The following is a 15,191-nucleotide window of genomic DNA, read 5'->3' as shown; positions in this document are numbered from 1 at the left end:
TGGACTTTGGTTGGCTTGCCCGATGATCGGCAGGCCATAGAGAATAAATGGATCTTCAAGAAGAAGACTGACGCTAACGGTAATATTACTGTCTATAAAGCTCGACTTGTTGCAAACATTTTCGACAAGTTCAAGGAGTTGACTACAATGAGACCTTCTCACCCGTAGCGATGCTTAAGTCCATCCGAATCATGTTAGCAATTGCCGCATTTTATGATTATGAAATTTGGCAAATGGATGTCAAAACAGCATTCCTTAATGGATACCTTAAAGAATACTTGTATATGATGCAATCAGAAGGTTTTGTCGATCCAAAAGGTGCTAACAAAGTGTGCAAGCTCCAGCGATCCATTTATGGACTAGTGCAAGCCTCTTAGAGTTGGAATATACGCTTTGATAGTGTGATCAAAGCATATGGTTTTATACAGACTTTTGGAGAAGCCTGTATTTACAAGAAAGTGAGTGGGAGCTCCGTAGCATTTCTGATATTATATGTAGATGGCATATTGTTGATCGGAAATGATACTGAATTTCTGAATAGCATAAAAGGATACTTGAATAAGAATTTTTCAATGAAAGACCTCGGTGAAGCTGCTTATATATTGGGCATCATGATCTATAGATATAGATCAAGACGCTTGATTGGACTTTCACAAAGCACATACCTTGATAAAGTTTTGAAGAAGTTCAAAATGGATCAGGCAAAGAAAGGGTTCTTGCCTGTATTACAAGGTGTGAAGTTGAGTCAGACTCAATGCCCGACCACTGCAGAAGATAGAGAGAAAATGAAAGGTGTTCCCTATGCTTCAGCCATATGCTCTATCATGTATGCAATGTTTTTGTACTAGGCATGATGCGTGCCTTGCTATAAGTTTAGCAGGGAGGTACTGATAACCCATAAGTATAGGGGATCAATTGTAGCCTCTTTCGATAAGTAAGAGTGTCGAACCAAACGAGGAGCTAAAGGTAGAAAAAATATTCCCTCAAGTTCTATCGACCACTGATACAACTCTACGCATGCTTAGCATTCGCTTTACCTAGAACAAGTATGAAACTACAAGTACTTTGTAGGTGTTTTTGGATAGGTTTGCAATAATATAAAGTGCACGTAATAAAAAGTAGGGGCTGTTTAAATAAAGAAGCAATAAATATAGTATAGCGAGTGTGGAAAAGTGGTGGTAGGAGTTGAATTGTCCCTAAGCAATTGACTACTTTACTAGACCGATAGCAAGTTTTATGTGGGAGAGGCCACTGCTAGCATGTCATCCCTGACTTGGAATTCTATGCACTTATGATTGGAACTATTAGCAAGCATCCGCAACTACTAACGTTCATTAAGGTAAAATCCAACCATAGCATTAAGATATATTGGTCCCCCTACAATCCCGTATGCATCAATTTCTATGCTAGGTTGAAGCTTCTGTCACTCTTGTCCTCCAATACATAGTCCTATCAACATAAAACTAACCCTATGGTGTGATCCACGCGTGCGCTCATATGATGGGCACCAAAGGACAACAACATAACCACAAGCAAATTAAATCAATCATAGCAATTCATCAACCACCGATAGGACAACAAAAATCTACTCAGACATCATAGGATGGCAACACATCATTGGACAACAAGATGAAGCATAAATCACCATGTTCGAGTAGAGGGTACAGCGGGTTGCGGGAGAGTGGACCACTGTAGATAGAGGGGGGAAGGTGATGGAGATGTTGGTGAAGATGGCGGAGGTGTTGGTGTAGATTGTGGTGATGATGATGGCCCCTGGCGGCGTTCCGGCGCCACCGGAAGCGAGGGGGAGAGAGCCCCCCTCCTTCTTCTTCTTCCTTGACCTTCTCCCTAGATGGGAGAAGGGTTTCCCCTCTGGTCCATGGTCTCCACAGCGTGGGAGGGGCGAGAGCCCCTCCGAGATTGGATATGTATCTCTGTCTCTCTCTGTTTCTGCGTTCTCAGATTCTGCCCTTTCACCATTTCTTATATTCCCGGAGATCCGTAACTCCAGCTGAAATTTTAACACGATCTCTATCCGAATATTAGCTTTCTTGCGGCAAAATAAGGGCATCAACCGCCTTACGGGGTGATCACGAGGGCCCAGGGCGCGCCTGCCCCCTGGGGCGCGCCCCTGCCTCGTGGCCCCCACGGGCATCGTCTCGCGTTGATTTTTCTTCCCAAAAATCACAAATATTCCAAAAAAATCTTCGCCAGTTTTTATCTCATTTGGACTCCGTTTGATATGGATTTACTGCGAAACAAAAAACATGCAACAAACAGGAACTGGCACTGGGCACTGGATCAATATGTTAGTGATGACCCACAAGTATAGGGGATCTATCGTAGTCCTTTCGATAAGTAAGAGTGTCGAACCCAACGAGGAGCAAAAGGAAATGATAAGCGGTTTTCAGCAAGGTATACTCTGCAAGTACTAAAACAAGTGGTAACAGATAGTTTTGTGATAATATAAATTGTAACGAGCAACAAGTAACAAAAGTAAATAAAGTGCAGCAAGGTGGCCCAATCCTTTTTGTAGCAAAGGACAAGCCGGAACAAACTCTTAAAATAGGAAAAGCGCTCCCGAGGACACATGGGAATATCGTCAAGCTAGTTTTCATCATGTTCATATGATTCGCATTCGATACTTTGATAATTTGATATGTGGGTGGACCGGTGCTTGGGTGCTGTTCTTACTTGAACAAGCATCCCACTTATGATTAACCTCAATTGCAAGCATCCGCAATTACAACAAAAGTATTAAGGTAAACCTAACCATAGCATGAAACATGACGATGGTGATGATTTCCCCCTCCCGGAGGGAAGTATCCCCAGCAGAACAGCTCTGCCGGAGCTCTAGATTGGATCTGCCAAGGTTCCGCCTCGTGGCGGCGGAGTCTCGTCCCGAAAAGTTCCTTCCTATTTTTTTCTCATCGAAAGACTTCATATAGGAGAAGATGGACGTCGGAGAGCCACCAGGGGGCCCACGAGGTAGGGGGGCGCGCCCCCTACCCCCGTGAGCAGGGTGTGGGCCCCCTGGGCTTCATATTTGGCGAGGATTTTTCTTTATTTATTTTAAGACGTTCCGTGGAGTTTCAGGACTTTTGGAGTTGTGCAGAATAGGTCTCTAATATTTGCTCCTTTTCCAGCCCAGAATTCCAGCTGCCGGCATTCTCCCTCCTTATGTAAACCTTGTAAAATAAGAGAGAATAGCCATAAGTATTGTAACATAAAGTGAAATAACAGTCCATAATGCAATAAATATTGATATAAAAGCATGATGCAAAATGGACGTATCAACTCCCCCAAGCTTGGACCTCGCTTGTCCTCAAGCGAAAAGCCGATAACAATAAATATGTCCTCATGTTTAGAGGTCGAGGCGTCGATAAAAATAAAATACGGACATGAAGGCATCATGATTATTCTTCATAATAGCAACATATATAGATTTTGCCATATGATTACTTATGTTCAAGTGATGATCTATTCACAATGCAAAAGTATAAATCATAAACCTTATTGGGCTCCGGCAAACCATAATCTCAGTCATTGGAGCAATTGCAATTTATCATAACATCGGAAAGAGTCTATGTCAGAGCTAAAAAGCAAGTCCACATACTCAACTATCATTTAGTCCTCCATAATTGCTAACACTCACGCAATACTTGTGGTTACGGAGTTTTAATCAGACACAGAGAAAGATAGGGGCTTATAGTTTTGCCCCACAACCTTTTACCTCAAGGGTAATGTCAACAATAATGGTTCATGCTCCCCTACATCCAATTAGATATATATATATCATGTTCTTTCCAACATGCTGAGCTTGCCAAAGGATAAAATGAAAAAGAAAAGGTGAAGATCACCATGACTCTTGCATAAGGTAGAGGATAATAATAAAAGATAGGCCCTTCGCAGAGGGAAGCAGAGGTTGCCATGCGCTTTTATGGTTGGATGCATAAAATCTCAATGCAAAAGAACGTCACTTTATATTGCCCCTTGTGATATGAACCTTTATTATGCAGTCTGTCGCTTTTATTACTTCCACATCACAAGATCGTATAAAGCTTATTTCTCCCACACCAATCAATCATACATATTTAGAGCAATTTTTATTGCTTTGCACCGATGACAACTTACTTGAAGGATCTTACTCAATCCATAGGTAGATATGGTGGACTCTCATGGCAAAACTGGTTTAGGGATTTTGGAAGCACAAGTAGTATTTCTACTTGGTGCTGAGAATTTGGCTAGCATGAGGGGGAAAGGCGAGCTCAACAAGTTAGAGGATCCATGACAACATACTTTATCTCAGATATAAGAAAGACATAACTCATTACATTGCCTTCCTTGTCCAACATCAACTCTTTAGCATGTCATATTTTAATGAGTGCTCCCAATCATAAAAGATGTCAATGATAATATATCTATATGTGAAAACCTCTCTTTCCTTATTACTTCCTATTAATTGCAACAATGACCAAAGCTATGTCTGCCAACTCCCAACAACTTTTAATCATCATACTCTTTCTATGTGAAGTCATTACTCTCAATAAGATCAATATGAACTCTTTGTTTCTTTTTATTCTTTTCTATTTTTCTTTTATTCATCCAAGATCATGGCAAAATAATCAAGCCCTTGACTCAACACTAATCTTTATTATATATAGCTCACGGACTTGATTACAAAGAGAGATCAAAAAGCAAAACTCAAAACTAGATCATGCCATAAACTTTATTCTACTAGATCAAGATACTACTAATAGGATCGAACTAAGAAAAACGATAAAGATAGGAGTTGTGATGGTGATACGATACCGGGGCACCTCCCCCAAGCTTGGAAGTTGCCAAGGGGAGTGCCCATACCCATGTGATTATATCTCCTTGGTTGGTGAAGAAGGTGGTGGTGACGGATAATCGCACATCGAACGTAAGAGGTCCTCCGGCTTGCGAATAATGCCCTTGAGTGCGACAATATGCTCCTTCAACAAAATATTTTCTTGTGTTAGATACTTGTTTTGTATATGAGCTAACTCAATCATCTTGAAAGCTTCGATCCGGTTGGGAAAAGAAGGTTATGATCAAGTTGAAGGATGTCTTTTGCTGCCGGGGCTTGATCCTCCGTGGCCTTCTTGGTCCTTTCATCCTTGTTGACCCTCGTGGGTTCTTCCCTCTTCAGATCTATCTTCATTAACCAAGCATCGTTGTCACCATTGTTGGAGGAGGGAGACGACATGATGCCTAGCCTGGAAAATCCTGACAGAAAATAGCTCGAAACAAGAACAGAGGAGGTTTGCGTGATACGGGAGTCAAAACCTTCGGGAAAATATATAATGAATTTTTACCGACCAAAATACGTAACGTGCGAGAAAACGGAGTCCGGAAGGCACACGAGGTGCTCACGAGGTAGGGGGGCGCGCCCAGGGGGGTAGGGCGCGCCCACCACCCTCGTGGGGCCCTCGTGTCCTTCCCGGACTACTACTTATTTTTCTATTTTTCTAAATATTCCAAAACGGAGAAATATTGCCTTAAAAATTGTTTTGGAGTCGGTTTACTTACCGTACCACATACCTATTCCTTTTCGGAGTCTGAAACGTTCCGGAAAGTGTCCCTTATGTATTCCTCCGGGGTTACGGTTTCAATAATATTGGTTTCAACATTTATGGGATTGCCTGAGATATAATGTTTAATTCTTTGACCGTTTACCACCTTCGGATTTGTGCCCTCGAAGTTGTTGATTTTTATGGCACTGGAACGATAGACCTCTTCGATGACGTAGGGGCCTTCCCATTTAGAGAGAAGTTTTCCTGCAAAAAATCTTAAACGAGAGTTGTATAGCAATACATAATCACCTACATTAAACTCACGCTTTTGTATCCTTTTGTCATGCCATCTTTTAAGTTTTTCTTTAAACAACTTGGCATTTTCATAAGCCTGGGTTCTCCATTCATCAAGTGAGCTAATATCAAATAACCTCTTCTCACCGGCAAGTTTGAAATCATAGTTAAGCTCTTTAATAGCCCAATATGCCTTATGTTCTAGTTCGAGAGGTAAGTGACATGCTTTTCCATAAACCATTTTATACGGAGACATACCCATAGGATTTTTGTATGCAGTTCTATATGCCCATAATGCATCATCAAGTTTCTTAGACCAATTCTTTCTAGACCTATTAACAGTCTTTTGCAAAATTAATTTGAGCTCTTTATTGCTCAAATCTACTAGACCACTAGACTGTGGGTGATAAGGAGATGCAATTCTATGATTAACATCATATTTAGCAAGCATTTTACGGAAGGCACCATGAATAAAGTGTGAACCACCATCAGTCATTAAATATCTAGGGACTCCAAACCTCGGAAAAATAACTTCTTTAAGCATTTTAATAGAAGTGTTATGATCAGCACTACTAGTTGGAATAGCTTCTACCCACTTAGTAACGTAATCAACGGCAACTAGAATATGTGTGTATCCATTAGAGGCAGGAAAAGGTCCCATATAATCAAAGCCCCATACATCAAACGGTTCAATAACAAGAGAATAATTCATAGGCATTTCTTGACATCTACTAATATTACCAATTCTTTGACATTCATCACAAGACAAGACAAACTTACGGGCATCCTTGAAGAGAGTAGGCCAATAAAAACCAGATTGCAGTACCTTATGTGCAGTTCTATCTCCAGTGTGGTGTCCTCCATAAGACTCAGAATGACACTTGCATAGGATCTGTTCCTGTTCATGCTCAGGTACACAACGTCTAATAACACCATCTACTCCTTCTTTATAAAGATGTGGGTCATCCCAAAAGTAATGTCTCAAGTCATAGAAGAACTTTTTCTTTTGCTGGTATGTGAAGCTAGGTGGTATAAACTTAGCAACAATATAATTAGCATAATCAGCATACCATGGAGTACTATGAGAAGTGCTTATAACATTTAATTGTTCATCAGGAAAGTTATCATTAATAGGTAGTGGGTCATCAAGAATATTTTCTAACCTAGACAATTTGTCTGCAACGGGGTTCTCAGCTCCCTTTCTATCAACAATATGCAAATCAAATTCTTGTAGCAAGAGAACCCATCTAATAAGTCTAGGTTTAGCATCTTTCTTTTCCATAAGGTATTTAATAGCAGCATGATCAGTTTGAATAGTTACTTTAGAATCAACAATATAAGATCTGAACTTATCACAAGCAAATACAACTGCTAAAAGCTCTTTTTCAGTAGTAGCATAATTTCTTTGAGCATTGTCTAGAGTCTTACTAGCATAATGAATAACATTTAATTTTTTATCAACTCTTTGCCCTAGAACAGCACCTACTACATAATCACTAGCATCACACATAATTTCAAAGGGTAAGTTCCAATCAGGTGGCTGAACAACAGGTGCAGAGACTAATGCTTTCTTAAGTATTTCAAATGCTTCTACACAATAATCATCAAAGACAAATGGTATATCTTTTTGCAATAAATTAGTCAGAGGCCGAGAAATTTTTGAGAAGTCCTTAATGAACCTCCTATAAAATCCAGCGTGACCAAGGAAACTTCTTATACCTTTGATGTCCTTCGGACATGGCATCTTTTCAATAGCATCAACCTTGGCTTTATCAACTTCAATACCTCTTTCAGAAACTTTGTACCCCAAGACAATACCTTCATTAACCATAAAGTGGCACTTTTCCCAATTCAAGACAAGATTAGTTTCTTCACATCTCTGCAAAACTCGATCAAGATTGCTCAAGCAATCATCAAAAGAAGAACCATAGACAGAAAAGTCGTCCATGAAAACCTCACAAATTTTTTCACAAAAGTCAGAGAATATAGCCATCATGCATCTTTGAAAGGTAGCAGGTGCATTACATAAACCAAAAGGCATACGTCTATAAGCAAAAGTACCAAAAGGGCATGTAAAAGTAGTCTTAGATTGATCTCTAGCCGACACGGGTATTTGAGAGAAACCAGAATAACCATCTAGAAAGCAATAGTGTGTATGTTTGCATAATATTTCTAGCATTTGATCAATAAAAGGTAAGGGGTAATGATCTTTCTTAGTAGCTTTATTTAATTTGCGGAAATCAATTACCATCCTATAACCTGTGATAATTCTTTGTGGAATCAATTCATCTTTATCATTAGGAACAATAGTAATACCTCTCTTCTTAGGGACACAATGGACAGGACTTACCCACTCACTATCAGCAACGGGATAGATTATACCTGCCTCCAGAAGCTTAAGTATTTCTTTTCTTACCACTTCTTTCATTTTAGGATTCAGACGTCGTTGAGGATCACGAACTGGTTTGGCATCTGCTTCCAAATTTATTTTATGTTGACATAGAGTGGGACTAATGCCCTTAAGATCATCAAGAGTATATCCAATAGAAGCACGATGCTTCTTCAGAGTTTTCAATAATCTTTCCTCTTCATGCTCTCAAAGGTTAGCACTAATAATAACAGGATATATCTTCTTTTCATCAAGATAAGCATATTTAAGATTATCAGGCAACGGTTTAAGCTCAAACACGGCATCACCCTTGGGTGGAGGAGGATCCCCTAAAATTTCAACAGGCAAATTGTGTTGCAGAATAGGTTCCTTTTTAAAGAATACTTCATCTATTTCCCTTCTTTCATTCATGAACATATTATTTTCATGGTCTAGCAAATAGTGTTCTAAAGGATCACTAGGAGGTACAGCAATAGAAGCAAGACCAATAATTTCATCCTTACTAGGTAATTCTTCCTCACGATGTAGTTTACTAAATTTAGAGAAATTAAACTCATGAACCATATCATCCAAGCCAATAGTAACAACATTCTTTTCGCAGTCTATCTTAGCATTAACAGTATTCAAGAAGGGTCTACCAAATATAATGGGACAAAAGCTATCTTGCGGAGAAGTAAGAACAAGAAAATCAGCAGGATATTTAGTTTTCCCACACAAGACTTCAACATCTCTAACAATTCCAATTGGTGAAATAGTATCTCTATTGGCAAGTTTAATTGTGACATCAATATCTTCTAACTCAACAAGTGCAATATCATGCATAATTTCTTTGTATAAGTCATGAGGTATAACACTAGCACTGGCACCCATATCACATAAGCCATGATAACAATGATCTCCTATCTTAACAGAAATAACAGGCACGCCTACCACAGGTCTATGTTTATCTTTAGCACAAGGTTTAGCAATTCTAGCAGTTTCACATTCGAACTGAATAACATGCCCATCAATATTATCAGACAAGAGATCTTTAACAATAGCAATATTAGGTTCAACTTTAACTTGCTCAGGAGGTGTATATGTTTTAATATTGCTTTTACGAACCACAGTTGAAGCTTTAGCATGATCCTTTATCCTAACAGGGAAAGGTGGTTTCTCAACATAAGAAGTAGGAACAATAGGATCATTATAAGTGATTGTCTTTTCTTCAACTTTAACAGGTGCAGCTACTTTTACTTCTATGGGAGGATGATATTTAAACCACTTCTCCTTAGGGAGATCAACATAAGTAGCAAAAGATTCACAGAAAGAAGCTACTATCTCAGAGTCAAGTCCATATTTAGTGCCAAACTTACGGAAAATATCGGTGTCCATAAAAGATTTAACACAATCAAACTTAGGTGTCATACTTGACTCCTTAACTTCATCGAGGTCCCAATCTTTAGAGTTGCGTTTAATTCTATCCAATAAATTCCATATGAATTCAATAGTCTTCATCATAAAAGAGCCAGCACAAGAAGTATCGAGCATGGTGCGATTGTTTTCAGAAAGCCGAGCATATAGATTTTGCATAATTATTTCTCTCGAGAGCTCATGATTGGGGCATGAATATAACATTGATTTAAGCCTCCCCCAAGCTTGAGCGATGCTTTCTCCTTCGCGAGGCCAGAAATTTTATATATAATTGTGATCACGGTGAACAAGATGCATGGGGTAATACTTTTGATGAAATTCCAACTTCAATCTTTTATAGTCCCATGATCTCATATCATCACATAGCCTATACCATATCAATGCGTCTCCCTTCAAAGATAAAGGGAAGACCTTCTTCTTAGCAACATCATCGGGTATACCTGCAAGCTTAAATAATCCACAAACTTCATCCACATATATTAGGTGTTCATCAGGATGCTTTCTTCCATCTCCTGTAAAAGGATTAGCTAGCAGTTTTTCTATCATACCCGAAGGATACTCATAAGGAATTTCGTTTTCAATAGGTTCAGTAGGTTGAGGAGCAACTCTTTGCTCTACTGGTCGGGGTGAAGATACCCCGAACAAGCCCCTCAGAGAATTACTTTCCATAGTAACAAGTGACAGTGAATTTCAGCACACTATATAAATTTTTCCTTACCAAATTCCACCTACCAAAAGCGCTACACTCCCCGGCAACGGCACCAGAAAAGAGTCTTGATGACCCACAAGTATAGGGGATCTATCGTAGTCCTTTTGATAAGTAAGAGTGTCGAACCCAACGAGGAGCAGAAGGAAATGATAAGCGGTTTTCAGCAAGGTATTCTCTGCAAGTACTGAAATAAGTGGTAACAGATAGTTTTGTGATAATATAAATTGTAACGAGCAACAAGTAACAAAAGTTAATAAAGTGCAGCAAGGTGGCCCAATCCTTTTTGTAGCAAAGGACAAGCCGGAACAAACTCTTATAATAGGAAAAGCGCTCCCGAGGACACATGGGAATATCGTCAAGCTAGTTTTCATCACGTTCATATGATTCGCGTTCGATACTTTGATAATTTGATATGTGGGTGGACCGGTGCTTGGGTGCTGTTCTTACTTGAACAAGCATACCACTTATGATTAACCTCTATTGCAAGCATCCGCAACTACAACAAAAGTATTAAGGTAAACCTAACCATAGCATGAAACATGTGGATCCAAATCAGCCCCTTACGAAGCAACGCATAAACTAGGGTTTAAGCTTCTGTCACTCTAGCAACCCATCATCTACTTATTACTTCCCAATGCCTTCCTCTAGGCCTAAATAATGGTGCAGTGTTATGTAGTCGACGTTCACATAACACCACTAGAGGCTAGACAACATAGATCTTATCAAAATATCAAACGAATACCAAATTCACATGACTACTAATAGCAAGACTTCTCCCTTGTCCTCAGGAACAAACGTAATTACTCACAAAGAATATTCATGTTCATAATCAGAGGGGTGATAATATGCATATAGGATCTGAACATATAATCTTCCACCAAATAAACCAACTAGCATCAACTACAAGGAGTAATCAACACTACTAGCAACCTACTAGCACCAATCCCGGACTTTGAGACAAGAATTAGATACAAGAGATGAACTAGGGTTTGGAGATGAGATGGTGCTGGTGAAGATGTTGATGGAGATTGCCCTCTCCCGATGAGAGGAGCGCTGGTGATGGCGATGGTGATGATTTCCCCCTCCCGGAGGGAAGTATCCCTAGCAGAACAGCTCTGCCGGAGCTCTAGATTGGATCCGCCAAGGTTCCGCCTCGTGGCGGCGGAGTCTCGTGCCGAAAAGTTCCTTCCTATTTTTTTCTCATCGAAAGACTTCATATAGGAGAAGATGGACGTCGGATAGCCACCAGGGGGCCCACGAGGTAGGGGGCGCGCCCCCCACCCTCGTGAGCAGGGTGTGGGCCCCTGGCCTTCATCTTTGGCAAGGATTTTTCTTTATTTATTTTAAGACGTTCTGTGGAGTTTCAGGACTTTTGGAGTTACGCAGAATAGGTCTCTAATATTTGCTCCTTTTCCAGCCCAGAATTCTAGCTGCCGGCATTCTCCCTCCTTATGTAAACCTTGTAAAATAAGAGAGAATAGCCATAAGTACTGTAACATAAAGTGAAATAACAGTCCATAATGCAATAAATATTGATATAAAAGCATGATGCGAAATGGACGTATCAGTTAGTCCCAAAAATAGTATAAAAAGATGCCAAAAGTATATGAAAGTTGTAGAATATTGGCATGGAACAATCAAAAATTATAGATACGACGGAGATGTATCAGCATCCCCAAGCTTAATTCTTGCTCGTCCTCAAGCAGGTAAATGGTAAAAAAGATAATTTTTGATGTGGAATGCTACCTAGCATAATCTTGATCATGTAATATAATCATGGCATGAATATTAAGACACGAGTGATTTAAAGCAATAGTCTATCATTTGACATTAAGATAATAATACTTCAAGCATACTAATAAAGCAATCATGTCTTTTCAAAATAACATGGCCAAAGAAAGTTATCCCTACAAAATCATATGGTCTGGCTATGCTCCATCTTCACCACACAAAATATTCAAATCATGCACAACCGCCACGACAAGCCAAGCAATTGTTTCATACTTTTGATGTTCTCAAACCTTTTCAACTTTCACGCAATACATGAGCGTGAGCCATGGATATAGCACTATAGGTGGAATAGAATATGATGGTGGAGGTTGTGTGGAGAAGACAAAAAGGGAGAAAGTCTCACATCGACACGGCTAATCAACGGGCTATGGAGATGCCCATCAATTGATGTCAATGTGAGGAGTAGAGATTGCCATGCAACAGATGCACTAAGAGTTATAAGTGTATGAAAGCTCAAACTGGAAACTAAGTGGGTGTGCATCCAACTTGCTTGCTCATGAAGACCTCGGGCATTTGAGGAAGCCCATCATCGGAATATACAAGCCAAGTTCTATAATGAAAATTCCCACTAGTATATGAAAGTGATAACTCAAGAGACTCTCTATATGAAGAACATGGTGCTATTCTGAAGCACAAGTGTGGTAAAAGGATAGTAACATTGTCCCTTCTCTCTTTTCTCTCATTTTTTTAATTTTTTTTGGTGGGCTTCTTTGGCATCTTTTATTTTTTTGTAAAGTCCGGAGACTCATCCCAACTTGTGAGGGAACCATAGCTTCCATCATCCTTTCCTCACATGGGACAATGCTCTAATAATGATGATCATCGCACTTTTATTTACTTACAACTCAATATTACAACTCGATACTAGAACAAAATATGACGCTATATGAATGCCTCCGGTGGTGTACCGGGATGTGCAATGATCTAGCGTAGCAATGACATCAAAAAACGGACAAGCCATGAAAACATCATGCTAGCTATCTTACAATAATGCAAAGCAATATGGCAATGAATACTCAAGTCATGTATATGATGATGATGGAAGTTGCATGGCAATATGTCTCGGAATGGCTATGGAAATGCCATGATAGGTAGGTATGGTGGCTGTTTTGAGGAATATACAAGGAGGCTTATGTGTGATAGAGCGTATCGTATCACGGGGTTTGGATGCACCGGCGAAGTTTGTACCAAGTAGAACCGTTGGGAAGACTTGGGGAAAGTCTTGCTATCTTGCTGTAAAAAAACAGAAACTTTAGCGCTCACGAGAACTGCTGTAATTTTTATTTGGAAAGTGCTATTTAGTCAATTATTTTTGCAGATTATTAATAGATAAATTCCTCACGTCCAGCAATTTATTTTAGAATTTTTGGGGTACCAGATCTTGCGCTAGCTATAGATTACTACAGACTGTTCTGTTTTTGACAGATTCTGTTTTTCGTGTGCTGTTTGCTTATTTTGATGAATCTATGGCTAGTAAAATAGTTTATAAACCATATAGAAGTTGGAATAGATTTGGTTTAACATCAATATAAATAAAGAATGAGTTCATTACAGTACCTTGAAGTGGTCTTTTGTTTTCTTTGCCTACCGGAGCACACGAGATTTTCTACTTTGAGTTTTGTGTTGTGAAGTTTTCAAGTTTTTGGGTAAAGATTTGATGGATTATGGAACAAGGAGTGGCAAGAGCCTAATCTTGGGGATGCCCAAGGCACCCCCAAGATAATCTAAGGACACCTAAAAGCCAAAGCTTGGGGATGCCCCGGAAGGCATCCCCTCTTTCGTCTACATCTATCGGTAACTTTACTTGGAGCTATATTTTTATTCACCACATGATATGTGTTTTGCTTGGAGCGTCTTGTATGATTTGAGTCTTTGCTTTTTAGTTTACCACAATCATCCTTGCTGTACACACCTTTTGAGAGAGCCATACATGATTTGGAATTTGTTAGAATACTCTATGTGCTTCGCTTATATCTTTTGAGTTATATAATTTTGCTCTAGTACTTCACTTATATTTTTTTAGAGAACGGTGGTGGATTTGTTTTATCAAAACTATTGATCTCTCATGATTCACTTAGATTATTTTGAGAGTCTTAAATAGCATGGTAATTCGCTTAAATAATCACAACATGCTTGGTATGCAAGAATAGCAAAAACTTTCTTATGAGTGTGTTGAATGCTATGAGAAGTTTGATGCTTGATAATGGTTTTGAGATATGAAGATGGTGATATTAAAGTTGTGATAGTAGATTAGTTGTGAATTTGAGAAATACTTGTGTTAAAGTTTGTGATTCTCGTAGCATGCACGTATGGTGAACCGTTATGCGATGAAGTCGGAGCATGATTTATTTTTTGATTGTCTTCCTTATGAGTGGTGGTCGGGGACGAGCGATGGTCTTTTCCTACCAATCTATCCCCCTAGGAGCATGCGCGTAATACTTTGCTTTGATGACTTGTAGATTTTTGCAATAAGTTTATGAGTTCTTTATGACTAATGTTGAGTCCATGGATTATACGCACTCTTCTTCCTCCCACCTTTGCTAGCCTCTTAATACCGCGCACCTTTCGCCGGTATCATACACCCACCATATACCTTCCTCAAAACAGCCACCATAGCTACCTATTATGGCATTTCCATAGCCATTCCGAGATATATTGTCATGCAACTTTCCACTATTCCGTTTATTATGACACGCTCCATCATTGTCATACTGCTTAGCATGATCATGTAGTTGACATCGTATTTGTGGCAAAACCACCGTTCATAATTCTTTCATACATGTCACTCATGAGTCATTGCACATCCTGGTACACCGCCGGAGGCATTCATATAGAGTCATATCTTGTTCTAAGTATTGAGTTGTAATTCTTGAGTTGTAAGTAAATAAAAGTGTGATGATCATCATTATTAGAGCATTGTCCCAGTGAAGAAAGGATGATGGAGACTATGATTCCCCCACAAGTCGGGATGAGACTCCAGACAAAAATAAATAAATAAAAGAGGCCAAAGAAGCCCAAACAAAAAAATGAGAGAAAAAGAGAGAAGGGGCAATGCTAC

The sequence above is a fragment of the Triticum urartu genome, chromosome 5A (assembly GCF_056163025.1).
Source record: "Triticum urartu cultivar PI428250 chromosome 5A, HENAU_Tu73, whole genome shotgun sequence".
In the NCBI taxonomy this organism is placed as follows: Eukaryota; Viridiplantae; Streptophyta; class Magnoliopsida; order Poales; family Poaceae; genus Triticum; species Triticum urartu.
This window is presented reverse-complemented; position numbering follows the sequence as displayed.